The sequence below is a fragment of the Amphibalanus amphitrite genome, unplaced genomic scaffold, assembly GCF_019059575.1.
Source record: "Amphibalanus amphitrite isolate SeventyFive unplaced genomic scaffold, NRLGWU_Aamphi_draft 001145F_arrow, whole genome shotgun sequence".
Taxonomy (NCBI): Eukaryota; Metazoa; Arthropoda; class Thecostraca; order Balanomorpha; family Balanidae; genus Amphibalanus; species Amphibalanus amphitrite.
In genome coordinates this window covers 193,837-208,192 of record NW_024882639.1, presented here as the reverse complement: position 1 = coordinate 208,192, position 14,356 = coordinate 193,837, and the positions used below count along the sequence as shown (strand labels likewise).

The 14,356-nt window shown below is 46.6% G+C and overlaps 1 protein-coding gene across 9 annotated transcripts in view; it reads left to right on the top strand.

Annotated features, from left to right (window-relative positions):
* The first annotated feature begins 975 nt into the window (after positions 1 to 975).
* LOC122370563 (nuclear export mediator factor NEMF-like) overlaps positions 976 to 14,356 on the top strand; it is a 28,328-nt gene continuing 14,947 nt past the window's right edge. Inside the window, exon 1 of one of the 9 annotated variants that reach the window (XM_043346247.1) lies at positions 976 to 2,168. The gene's annotated coding sequence lies outside the window, so the exon portion shown is untranslated. Of the gene's footprint in view, positions 2,169 to 9,986; positions 10,201 to 11,115; positions 11,156 to 11,183; positions 11,353 to 12,866; positions 12,961 to 14,356 lie in introns of those variants that run through there. The other 8 variants (XM_043346254.1, XM_043346255.1, XM_043346249.1 and 5 more) reach the window with 8 other exon arrangements.

Below are 14,356 nucleotides of genomic sequence, written 5' to 3'. Positions count from 1 at the left end.
CGCAAATGATCAATCTTTTCAATGACATGATCTGTTATGGCAAGACGTCTTGGTGCACTTGTGTCAGGCGGAATGTAGAGACCAGCTACGATAATGCTTTCTGCCTGTGACGGTCTCAAAACGCACCAGCATATCTCCAGTTCCTCAGGCACTTCAAAATTGGGCACGGTGTAACGGACGCCTTCTCTCAAGTACAATACTATACCGCCACCTTTACTCCTATTCACAGCTCGTAGGTTTCTATCTTTGCGTATTAACTGATATCCTTCTTGAAATATTTGGCAATCAGATACCTTTACATCCAGGTGAGTTTCTGTGATTAAGCACACATCAATATTGTATGTGTTCAATAAAATTGAAAGTTCTGATTGTTTTGTGTTCGCACAAAGACCGTTAGCATTGGTTGTTAGAAAATTCGGCCAACTTCTAGAGAGAGATTGAACGGAGTTGTTCTTCGATAGATCGCCGTCAGAACAAAATAACTCATTCAATCTAAAAAAACCTGGCACCTGTCCGAGGATATGTTGCGCTGCGTTGCGTGCCCCTTCGAAGGTGTACAGAATACCTGTTCTGTTGATCCCCGCATGTTTCGTTTCTTCAAGTCGGGGTCTGAGATCAATGAACGTAGATCCTGTTGAGGTGCAGAATTGAGCCAGTTGAGAGTTCACTTTATTAATGATCTGGTAGACGACAGGTCCAGCATCTCTCCTTTCTTCCAAAGAGCAAACCGAGACAGTTTCCACGTTACCAATTTGGGTTGCATATTCCACCAAGTCCGTCAATTTCTTCAGAATGCCATCTGCGTCATGTATTAGGGCGTCATCGGCACCTAGGTGAATAACTACTTCGATGTTTTCGGCTTTTGATCTACCCGTTATATTACTTAACGAGTATTTGAAGTTATCCGAAGTGGTGTTGACGAATGACACATTTCGATCGAAGTGAAATTCATCCATGGCTGCGGCTTTAATTCTGGTCACATTTTGTCCACCAATGAGAATGCCCCCATATTTCCTCCATTTGTTTTGCTTCCTTTTGCGAGTTACCCTTGTCCAGCCCTCTTCTTCATATCTTTCCGAATGGATATCTTTGGCTTCTTTTTCTTGTATTTCTCCAACTGTTTGCTGCTGTCCTTTCACCTTGTCTTGCAGGGTACCGGTTACCTCTTTGCCCGTCTCATTTTGTGTCACATTATTTTTCCTCTGTTGTGTTTGCAGTGCTGGTATGTACCCGATTTTAGTTACTTCCGATGTGGCTTGGTCTTGTACTTGACATCCATTTCTTTGCATTTTCCAATCTGTTTCATTATCATTTTTCCATGCCTCAAGATTCTTGATTCTTGTGGCATACCTGCCCAGTTCGTCATCTACAGCCCGGAGCGCGTCATGTAGATCAGAGGCGAGTGCTTCTCCAAATTCAGTTGCTTTCTTTTGCAGAGCAACTTCTACAGCTTCGGCTACCATCAGCTTTAATTCATTTCGTGTGAGGCAGATGACTTCTTCGCTTTGGGTCGATACATTGACTGTTCTCTTCGGTCCGGGATTAGGCTCCACCCCTCCTATAATAAGGAGAGTTAGAACCAGTGCGAGGCCCAAGGCCAGTTCATCGTTCGAGGAACTTTGGGCCTTCTCTTGGGGTGAACGTTTGCATCGCATGCTGAATAAACCGATCCGAACTCGGTAGCTTTGTGGGTCAATCATTTTGTAGATGCTTGGGTAAAAGGACCTCACGTGAAACCCAACGAAAATTCAAGCGCACTTTCAGAAATCTTGAGGTTGGCTCGATTCTTAAAAATTGCGAAAAGTTACATTTTTACATGATTTTATGGATGAAATTACGTTCAGGTAACAAATTATTTCCGTAACCTTTTAATACCAACTTATTCCTCGCACCTTTAAGAATGTATCCATGCAAATCTTACAATGTAAATCGTTAGCACAACGCAGAATCAATTAAAAACATCGGAGCACTCAAAACTACATCCGATGATTTTAAGAACCGATGCTGGCCAGATTCAAACGAAATTCAATGACGAACTGGACAATATAAGCCCATTTTACGACAGCCAACAATGAATACATGTCTCATTGTGAATTTGAAAGCACAGGAGCAGTGCAATCGACATTGTACATATAAGAAAGATGGAAGAACTAGCACATAGTAATCAGGTAAGTACCAGGCGGATGAAACGGATCCATTTCCGTCGTAAAAAGGGACGTGACGCACAGGACATGGGCTAAAATCACACTCTTCATAGAGTTCCTTTAAAAATGTCTTTCGGATGTTTTTGATAACAGGGGCAGATATTGTTTTTATTTGTAGTTATCAGAACAATCTTACAACCAACCAACAATATCACAAAACGTGTCAAATCATATCAAATGAAATCACTTGATATCACAGCGGACGCTGCGAGTGCCAAAACCGGTCACTGTGAGCCAGGGACCCCAGTTTGGCTAGCTCAACTCAAATCTAATGTTAAGATGGTCACTTTAAACACCAACTTCAAATTTTGATCTCTCTTGACCTGACCTTAACCTGACCTCAACCTTAGCGTAAGGTAAGGTAACACAAGTGGTGCTGGAGAGTGCACAATAGCCGAGGATCACCGCATACCTTTACGCTTATCCTTATCGGCATGGCCGAGTCCCGACCGCCAACGCTACGCCCCCAGAAACGTCTGACTTACCATTGCCGTCTGACGCCTCCGTTCGACGTGACATGCCCGGGAACCATGAGCAGCTCAGCAAAACAGCACTTCATATGTTTACCAATGCATCAACGCCCTAGCCATCCGACAGCCCGTACCGATGTTGCGACAATGACATACCGTCTAAAGTTCTTGCACAATACACACGACTGTTTGGTGAGGCGCTAGCCTGGCAGCGTTCTGTCCCTTGTCGTGTGTGCTCAGGTGAACATGTTGACAGACCGTAGCCCTTGCAGCTGCCATAAATTCCAAGCTATTTGTCTTCTGCCTTTTTATTACGTGCAGAGGGTCTTTTGCATTCAGCTCGTACTCTGATGATGAGGGTCAATATTAGCCGTTGACTTTTACTTGACTGTGAAAGCGTGAACACAGGAGAGCTAGGTTTATGAACTCTTGAAGAAATAGTATGCAGTGCTCTAGCGAGGAACATCTTGATATATGTAGTTTGGGTTTTTGAATGACCTTTTCCTCGATAATTAATTGAAAACGCAATAAAAAGCAAATATTATATTGTTTGGCAAATTTTCGAACAATAGTTCATTCTCAAACCACATTAACCCGCGCACCGACGGGGGGGGCGGATATCCGCCCCCCCCTGAGGTTTTTTCGCGAATAGCGGGAAAACCGCGGCGCGTAGCGCCGCGAAATTTGGTATGACTATAACCTCATCAATTTTACACATGGTGTGCAAGTTTGAACTTCCTACCTTTTAAGGTCAGGTCCAAGTCACTTTGAATGACCCAACCTCAAGTCACTCTTTTGCACCTTGGTCACCGTGCCACAGCTACAGTAGATGTCGGAGGCCTTTGAAAGTCGCAGGATATTATTAGGTCATTAGTAGCTACAATTTGTATATCTCGGAATTTTGATATCGGTGACCTAAGGTCAGGTCAATTTCGCGACCTCCCCATTGTAAGTCAATGGGGGAAAAATCAACTCCCTGTTTTTACCACTAAAACGGGTCGGAATGGCCCCAAATACTTTACATGACTTCATATACGATCAACCTTCACTACCTTGAGGTCTGTTTTGCTGTTGGGCAGCTGTGAGGTCATGTGACGTCATCAAAGGTCACCAAAGGTTTTTGGCCAATAACTCCGTACAGGAACAAGATACAGACGCGTGGATGGTCTCATTGTGTTCAGCTCGTCAAGACGCATCAAATGATATACATGATGACCTCGAGGTCACGTGACCTGAGGTCAACCTTTGACCTTGACCTTTCGAGGTCAACATATATATCATTCGATGCGGATTGACGAGAGGATCACGATGATGCCCTTAGTTTGTTCCTATCTTGACTAATTCGAAAGTTATTCGAGAAAAACTCTCTCCATATCTAGCGCCGCCATTTTGACTTTTTCGACCCCTGTGACGTCATCTTTGACCTGACCTGAAAATGACCTTTGTAAAAATTGTAGATCTTGGCCGTGCGTATCCGATGCTGTTTACCGCTTGTCGCTATCTTGCTTCGTTCTCGAGATCTCAGGGGGGGGGGGGCGCCGGGCGGTCATCCGCCCCCCCCCCCCCGTCGGTGCGAAGTTGGCGCAGACCCCCGTCGGTGCGCGGGTTAAACAATTGACCACGGTATATTAGAGAACTCAATTGACAACCAAGGCCGTATAAGTTTTGACAACGAAGTTTTATAACTGCCGCCAAGCTACATTTTTTGAATTCTCACACGTGATATACAAGGTGGTCTTCTTAACTCTCGCATGTGTGCGGCGTTTGCCAGCTTCTAATGTGTATAGGAGGGGGGTTGGTTGGACCCCCCTTGCCGTTTGGCCCTGATTGAGCTAGAGCTTTGCGGAAAAAAGAGCGTGTTGCCCGTGACGAGAGGAAGCCGATGATACCCAATTTTAACCCGCGCCCCAGTGGCGGTCTCAGCCAACTTCGCCCTAGTGGGGGGGGGGGGGGGGCATATGTTACCACCCACTTCTAACTCAAAAACTAAGAGGGCTAGAGAGACGCGGTAAAAAGCAGTCGATAGCTCTCAATGCGTACGTTTGAAAGTATTTCGATCATTTTTCACCTTAGAGCAATATTGGGGTCACCAGAGGTCATCAAAGGTCAAAATTTGCCAATTGTCATTATATTTTTCAGAAAACATGCCGCTATCTCAGGAACTATGGTAGCTAGAAAAACGCATGGAAAAGCAAGCGATAGCTTTTGAGCTCTTCTTTTGAAAAGGTCATTATCAATATTGACCTCAGGTCAACGGTTTAGCCTCCAGAGGGAAAAAAACTCCAAAAATAGTTGTTTTTACTAAAAGTGTTTTTCGACAATAACTTTCGACTACAAAAAGCCACGACATTTCTATTGCCAGAATCGTGTTCCCCTCGCCGAGACGCGTCGAATGAACTATAATTTGACCTTGAAAGGTCAACTTGAAAATTTGACCTCAGGTCAAGGTCATGACCTGACCGGAAAAGGTCATGTTGCATATCAGTCGATGCGTCTCAACAAGACAAACACAATGAGACCATTCCCAGCGTTCTATCTCTTTCCAATCGCGAGTTATTGGCAAAAAAAAAACTGTTTGTAGCCTCAACTGACCTCGGATGACCTTTCTAGAGGCTATCAGCAAAAAATGACACCTTGGTCATCACGAGTGGACTAAATCATTGTGATTCTGAAATATTTGGACTGTTCCTATGCGTACACACGGATCTAGAGGCATTTTCATTTTTCTCCATTGACTTGTAATGGAAAGGTCACGCCACTGACCTGACCTTAGGTCACGGATATAAAAAATCCGAGATATACAAATTGTAGGCGCCCATAACAGCATGCAATCCACTAAGTTCAAAACCTTTCTGACAAACACTGCAGGCTGGACATGATTGCAAACTTTTTTAGGCTTGGTCAGTTAACGTGACCTGGTGACCTGACCTGACATGACCTGGGGTCAAAAATTTCACACCTTGTCCAAAATTGATGTACCAAAAGCTACTCCAAGCGGCGCGACGCTACGCGCCGCGGTTTTTTATTCACACGCAAAAACGCGACAGGGTGGTAACATATGCCCCCACTGGGGCGAAGGTTAAGGTCCTAGGTCATTGGTTGACCTTCCAGGTCAGGTCAATGACCCAAAGTCGGGAAAATCGGGACGTCTTAGAAAGTCGTAAAGTGTGGCTGCTAAGGGTTTTTTCGGGGTACTGATCACGAATATCGTGTTAGTTCTGATCACAGATGATTTCGTTCAGCGTTTAGACCAGGTCGGGTCAGGTCTTTTCGTTTCGTTTCGTTTATTTAGGGCTTGTCCACAAGTGGCTATTACGGCCCAGTCAATACATCATAGGTACACACACCCACACACACATATATACATACATACAATCAGCGGTGTAACTTTCTATATGTATGGGGGTGCAGGTGCATCCCCATCATCTGAAAGTGCACCCCCATCACGTCAAAGTGCACCCCCATAGGATAAGCGGCGCCTCACACGCCGCCCGACACCGATAAGCTCTTTAGCAGATGGCGAGGGTGATTTCCCGGCTGCATTCCGTCTCGTGAACGGCGTCGTGCGGCTTTCGGGCTTGGGAAGCGTCCAGTCGTATCGTTCCCCAAAAATGGGTGAATGGGGGCACCCCGGCAAAACGGGACTTTTTCAGCCAAAGTGGAGCGCCCGAGGCAGAAGTGGGGCACGTCCAACGTAGGTTGGGATCGTCAAGCATAAGACTGGCGCCCTAGCAGAGGAGAGCCCCCCCCCCCCAGTAGGAATGAGGCACCTCAAGCAGAACTTGGGTTCGCCCAGTAGAAGAGCGCCCTCAGTAGAACACGGGCGACCCCAGCAGAAAGGGGCGCCTCACCAGAGGAAGGGCGCCCAAGCAGAAGAAGGGCACCCCAGCAGAAAGGGGGCGCCCCACCAGAAGACAGATGCCTCGGCAGCAGAAAAGGAGCGTCCTCAGCACAAGAAGGGCTCCCCAAGAAAGGGGGCGCCCCACCAGAAGAGGGATGCTTAAAGAAGAAGAGAGGCACTCCAATATAAATGGGGCACCTGAAGCAAAAGTTGGGCTTGTCCAGCAGTAGTGGGGCGCCCCCAGCAGATGAGTGCCCTCAGCATAGGGCGGCCCCAGCAGAAAGGGCGCCCTACCAGGAGAGGGATGCCTAAAGAAGAGAGGCGCCCCAATACAAAAGGGGCACCTGGAGCAAAAGTTGGGTCGTCCAGTAGCAGTGGGGCGGGGGGCGCCCCAGCAGAGATGGAGCGCCCCCAGCGGCCCCGGCGGAAGTGGGGCATCCCCAGCAGAACAAGGGCTCCCCAGCAAAAGAGCAATGCCCCCAACAGACATAGCCCAGCACCTTCAGCAGAAGTTGAGCTCGCCGAGCAGAAGAGGGGCGCTGCCACCAGAAGATGGGCGCCTCCAGCAGAAGAGGGACAGCCCCGCAAAAGAGGGGCGCCGCCCGCAGAAGGGAGCGCATCCGATAAAAAATAGGTCACTTCAAACGTCAGTTGGGCTCGCCGAGCACAAGAAGGGCGCCCTCAGTAGAAAAGGTCGAGCGACTTAACCCTCGCCCGCACATGGGGGGGGGGGGTTGCCACTCCCCAGGTAGTTTTTCTGCTCTGCACTCAACATTTTTAGAGCTAGAAGCCTGATTTTTCCTATAGCTGCTTCTCTATCCTTCCTTGATGTCCACTGAAAATGTCAAGTTTCTGTGGTTTTTGGTTTCGGAGATATGACCTTATTCTTCAGGTCATGTCATGATCCAAATGACAAATACCCAATATCTTGCGTTGGCTATGTGTCTTGTGAGCTTGTGAGTTGTGAGGACACATAAACAATCGGTGCACACATCAGTATACACACAGACACACACAGACATACAAACACATATCATTGACCTTGCCTAACTTGACCTGAAATGACCTCAGCAGCAAAAACTTGGTCGGATAGTGTGACAAAGAGGTTCTAGCTGGCTTGGCACCACAAAACGGCATCGTCAGTGGTATATGATGAGCAGCGCACTTGATATCCAACGGTGACACAAAACAGCAACATTTTTTCGTTTGACCTGACCTGGAAGGTCAATTACTGACCTGACAAGGTAAAACTGGGTATCATTGGATTCTTCTCTTCCCAAAGAATCTTTTTGGTCTCTACCGCGAAGCTCTATCTCCAACAGGAACGAAATGGCGCGGGGGGATGGCAACCCCCCCTCCCCATGTGCGTTCTAGGATGGGAAAATGGCATGTGCGGGCGAGGGTTAAGCAGAAGTTAGGCTCGCCCGGCAGAAGAGGGACGCCTCTAGCAAAAATAGGGCATATCCGGGAAGGGAAGTGTCAGACTCCAGCAGAAAAGTGAGACCCCATCAGAGGAGGAACGTCCATCAGAAGTAAGTCCCGCCGAGCAGAAGAGGGGTGACCTCAGCAAGAGAGAGGCGACCCCAGCAGAAGAAAGGCGCCCAATAAAAAGGTGATTCTAGCAAAAGTGGGTGTCGCCAGTCGCCGAGCATAAAAGGGCACCCCGATTCTATAAAAGTTTGGAATAAAAAAGTAAAATGCAATTTCGTTATAAATGCAATTGATTGATTGATATTGGTGCCAACGAATTTAATGTCATTTCGTAATACCCAACTTTGTAGGGGAGAGTGGGGAAAGATGCCCAGGGTTTTGCTATGTCATATATTATTCGAAAATGACGATGGGAAAGCAAAAACTTGGAGTTTCAACGGAAGCCGACATCATTTTTCTCCAAAAATATCACACTTTCGTGCTTGAAATATTATAACTTTTTTTGCTATTAAGCATTTTCCTGAAGAAGTGAAAGGGGGCATCTTACCCCACAGGGTGGGAAAGACGCCCCCTGACGTTGGGAAAGATGCCCCCTGCACTATAAGTGACATAAATGGGCACGTGAATCGCCTGAACGAATCAGTAGTCCCTTCGAGCCTGCAGTAGACACCAAACGTCATCACAAGGGCCCTCAAAAGTAGTCGTAAGGGGCTTCAGAGGTCATCGTTAGGGCCATCATAGTCCAGCGCGGCCAAACAAGCCTCCGTGGTGGTGTTCGGAGACCACTGTGGGGCTCTTATAAGTCTTCATGATGCTTGAGGGCCCTCGAGCCCATCGTGGGGACCTCCGATGCCAGCGCGGCACGTGGGGCCCATGTGGGAGCCCTCAAAGGATATCGTGAGGGGCCCTGGAGCCAATAATGGGGCCCACAGAGGCCGTCGTGAGGGCTCTCAGAGTCAGATGCCGCCCAAAAAGTCGCTATGTGGGCCGAGAGACCGGCATGGGGAGCACCCGACCGTACTGGACTCTCAATAGTCCCAGATCGGCTTTTGTCTACATCACAAGTATGTAATAAATGATTTGACGGGCTGTTTGAAGGACAGCCTACGGATTAAGGGGGGCGTCTTTCCCCATCAGGACAGGGGGCATCTTACCCCAAGGTACCGAAGTAACATTAAATCAGTACAATTTGTGAGCCATAAAAATACACCCTGAAACAAACTGTTTGGGACACAGTACACGCATGCTAATGTATCACGACTATAGCAAGGGACGCAAAAATTATTTACCTTTTTTTGATATTTTAAATGTTTTGACACCAAAATATTTTTTGAAAGCAGCAAATAAAAAACATGCAATCATCAGCCAGCCGTTGCCCAACTGAGCTTCGCAAATTTTTGTGCAGTTAACAAGGCAGGCTTCCGCTTTGCTAAGAACATTAATTTCCAGGTCCGATTCTTTGTTTCGCCGCTAGAGGGGGTGGGGCGTCTTTCCCACCCTGGGCATCTTACCCCACTCTCCCCTACCATTGGACTCTAACATTGGGGTGTTAAGTGTTCATACCATTAAAATCGTACATGCAAAAAAATATTCATTTTATTTCAAAAGTTCTTGTACCTACAAGCAGGAGCATCGACATCCGTTTATCGGTGCGCCGTTGGGTCTTGGGATAATATAAATGAACAAAAGGCGCCAATGGGCCCTGCGCCGGCGTTAAACGCCTCCGAAGGCGTCAAAGGGCCCTTAGCTGGCGTCAGAGGGCCCCCAGCTTGTGTCAGAGGGCTCTCAGATAACGTCGAACGGTCCTCAACTGGTGTCAAACGGCGCTCAGAGGGCCTCAAAGGGCCCTCGGCTGGTGTCAAAGGGTCCTTAAAAGGCCTCAAAGGGTCCTCATATGGCGTCGAAGGGCCCTCAGCAGGCCTCAAAGGGCCCCAACTGACGTAAAACGGCCCTCCGAAGGCCTCAAAGGGCCCTTAGTTGGTGTCAGATGGCCCCCAGCAGGTGTCAGAGGGCCTTCAGCTGACATCAAATGACCCTCAGCTGGCGTCAAATGGCCCTCAGAAGGCCTCAAAGCCCAAAGGGCCATCAGCAAGGTCCAAAGTGCCCTCAGCTGAAGTCAAACGGCCCTCAGAAGGCCTCAAAGGGCCGTCGGATCTTCGGGCCCTTTGAGGGCTTCTTCGTTGCGACAGTGCTACTTTGCCGACGAGGTGCGCGATTGCCGTGGGTCCCTCGCTCGCCGCCGGGACAGCGAAAGGTGAGTGATCGGGGCCGCCGTACGTGCTCCGGTACGGGCTTCCTGAATATCTGTTACGACTGGTGCTAGGAAAGCAGGCATGCCGCCTGAAAATTGTGTCTTTGTAGTATAAATTGTTTTATGATGTATCGACAAAAGTTAAGTTTCAAGTCAACCGAGATAGGTATAATCGCGTTGGGGAACTTTTTCGGCTGGGGCATGGGGTCCTTCGGCATGGGGGGCCCAATTTGCAGGACGTACCTTCCCCCGTTCAAAAATCCTGTGTGCGCACCTGTTGAGAGATATGCACTATCTATGCTCCTTGGAAGCGCCCCTATCCTCATTGAAGGTCGCCCCCATCACCAAGTGCACCCCCATTTCAAAAGCAAAAGTTACACCCCTGCATACAATATACACGTCAATATAAAGCAACACCCGCAAAAGCATACATAAAATATCTAAAATCAGTCATGTCACTTGTCAGTCACTATCTAAAGTGCTGCACCAGCTGTCTCCTGGAACCAGTCGCCTTCACCTCCGGCGGCAGGCCGTTCCATGCAGCGGCGGCTCTATACGAATAGGCTCTATACGGCTCTATAGGTCAGGTCAGGTTAGGTCAGGTCAACCGGTAGGGCTCGTGACGGGTATTCGTAGTACCTGTCATCCGCCTCTGACAGCTTCGTAATATGTTACGAAGGCACCAAAACTACCAGCAATGTTTAACTGATTTTGGATTTTGATCCAGATTCGGTGGCTGGCAATAAAAATTTTTTATTTGGTTAGGCGATTCTGGTAAAGGAAACAACCTAAATTTCTTTTCGCTGACTGCTACCAGATCCCGAAATTTTTGCTGCCAGATTACAAATTATTCTAGCTCAATCATGCGCAGAAAATACATTGACATTTTACTTTCTGTTCTCTTAGTACGCAATTTCTGTTCATTTTCTGTTTTCTATAGCAACCCTTTACTCTTTCAGCAAGTTGCTATGCATATCAGTTTGTCATTTGCTGCCTTTCTCTTTCGCAGCTAAGAAAGAATACTATTTCCTATACGCCAGCCATTATAGAGTTCAGCGACGCCAGCTCAAGCTATACACCCTATACACACTCCTTTGGGCTTTGCGCGCTAATGTGATGTGTGTGATTATCTGTGCGCTTCTGTGAGCGATTTCTGTAATATTTTAAACTGTATGCATTGCATTTGCATTATGACATCAATTACCACTCAGTCTTCTCACCTGACCCAAGTCCATTGACCATTGGATATGTTGATTCTTAAATAGGGAAATGTTTGCTTAAAATGTTTGTCCAGAAAATGTTTTTTGACCAGGAATTTTAAACCAGTAATACATCCTTTGGACTGATCAATAAGCAAGTTTGGCGGTACACATGGAGGTCCCCACTTCAAAAATTAGTTAATCCCTATAATATAGACATCATTCTATAGAGAAACTCGTGTTTAGTAAGAATAATGTGGTTTCCAGTTATCTGATCGATAATTTTAAGACCAAAAGCTAACTAATCGTATTCTTACCACGATCTCGGTCGAGCCGCACGACGGTCTGTTGTCAACATGTCAATTGTTGTTAAATACCATTACGCAGAAATGTAGTATCTTCATAAAACCCAACACACTAGGGGAACTGTGGGAAACTGGGGTTTTGGGTGGGGGGGGGGGTACTATTTTTATGAAAAAGTGACACAAATAATTTTGGAATTACGGTTCTGTATTTTTAATTTTTAATAGAAGAGAATTCGGTAATTTTCTTTTTCGGTAAAGCGCCTCACGAGATGCGCCAGATCTGTCGACGAATGATAGCGACTTTTCTGAAAAAGTCTTCAGAAATGTTTCGTTCGTAAATATTTTCGTTCGTGCATTTTCTTTATTTTCGTTTTTTGGTCCATGCATTTTTTTGTCTGTACATATTTTCATTCTTCGTCCAACATTTCTTCGCCTGTACTGTACATGTTTTCGTCTGTGGCCAACTCGTGGCGAAGCAGTGCAGTGCCGAAGGCAATGCCTTAGGAGAGATTACAGGCAATAGTAAATCAAATATTTTTAGGTTAAATGGTTATGTATCTGGCTTCAGGCCGAAGGCCTGCCTGATGCATGACCACTTAACCTGAAAATATTTGATTTACTATTGCCTGCAATCTATTCCTGCAAGTAACTATTTCCTTATCCGGTAGGCAAAAATCAGTAGGGTAGGTTAGGTTAGGTTAGGTTTCCCGGTAGGCAAGAATCAGTAGGTTAGGTTAGGTTAGGTTAGGTTAGGTTTCTTAATGCCTGGTAGGCAAAAATCAGTAGGTTAGGTTAGGTTAGGTTAGGACTTAGGTTAGGTTAGGTTAGGTTAGGTTAGGATTCCCGGTAGGCAAGAATCAGTAGGTTAGGTTAGGTTAGGTTAGGTTAGGTTTCTTTATGCCTGGTGGGCAAAATCAGTAGGTTAGGTTAGGTTTCTGCTCCGGGTAGGCAAAAATCAGTAGGTTAGGTTAGGTTAGGTTAGGTTAGGTTAGGTTAGGACACCTCTTTGAATTTCATCAAGTAATAATCGCTTTTCTCAAATTTAAAGTTGTCCGCGCTTTAGACATAACAATTTGAGAACCTAGGTATTGTTTGTCATTTCTGGCTGCGATAAAAAATTGTGCACGCGAAACGCATCTGATATTTTTGCAGCCTTGATTGTTTATAAATTGTGTTCATCCGCCGTAACCAGCATGGCGTCAGCGTCGGTTGCGAGGGGAGAGGTATCAGTTTGGGGTCAATTTTGCCAGCTTTAAATGGTAAGCTGTTGCATTTTACTGGCAGGGAATGTTAGATAGTTGGATTATAGCATGTTGTGATACTAATTGGATTCATATAATTAAAACGAAAACGCTTGGGGACCTCCGTGTTTCCGACCGCAAGTTTTGTTGTCAGGTCAAGGGTCAGGCTGCCAGAGGTCATCAAAGGTCAAATTTGCCTATTTCAACACATTTGAAAAACAGGTGCATAACTCGGGAACCAATGGAGCTACAGCGCCACTGAAAAGCGTACTTGGGAGCCCTTTAACGCTCTTTCTGGAGTGTTTCCTCAGATAACGTTCGTATAATTGCATGCAGATTGATATCAATCTCGTACATGCAGATTCCGGACAATTTCAAATCGGCTCAAAATGGGCATATAGACCAAACAGGATACGCTGATCACGAATCCGAAGTCCGTTCCGCGGCACATATGAAACTTTTCCCGGAATTTCCGAATCCCGAATCTGCATGCGGATTCCGGACAATTTCAAATCGGCTCAAAATGGGCATATAGACCAAACAGGATACGCTGATCACGAATCCGAAGTCCGTTCCGCGGCACATATGAAACTTTTCCCGGAATTTCCGAATTCCGAATCTGCATGCAGATTCCGGACAATTTCAAATCGGCTCAAAATGGGCATATAGACCAAACAGGATACGCTGATCACGAATCCGAAGTCCGTTCCGCGGCACATATGAAACTTTTCCCGGAATTTCCGAATCCCGAATCTGCATGCGGATTCCGGACAATTTCAAATCGGCTCAAAATGGGCATATAGACCAAACAGGATACGCTGATCACGAATCCGAAGTCCGTTCCGCGGCACATATGAAACTTTTCCCGGAATTTCCGAATTCCGAATCTGCATGCAGATTCCGGACAATTTCAAATCGGCTCAAAATGGGCATATAGACCAAACAGGATACGCTGATCACGAATCCGAAATCCGTTCCGCGGCACATATGAAACTTTTCCCGGAATTTCCCAATTCTGAATCTGCATGCGGATTCCGGACAATTTCAAATCGGCTCAAAATGGGCATATAGACCAAACAGGATACGCTGATCACGAATCCGAAGTCCGTTCCGCGGCACATATGAAACTTTTCCCGGAATTTCCGAATCCCGAATCTGCATGCGGATTCCGGACAATTTCAAATCGGCTCAAAATGGGCATATAGACCAAACAGGATACGCTGATCACGAATCCGAAGTCCGTTCCGCGGCACATATGAAACTTTTCCCGGAATTTCCGAATCCCGAATCTGCATGCGGATTCCGGACAATTTCAAATCGGCTCAAAATGGGCATGTAGACCAAACAGGATACGCTGATCACGAATCCGAAGTCCGTTCCGCGGCACATATGAAACTTTTCCCGGAATTTCCGA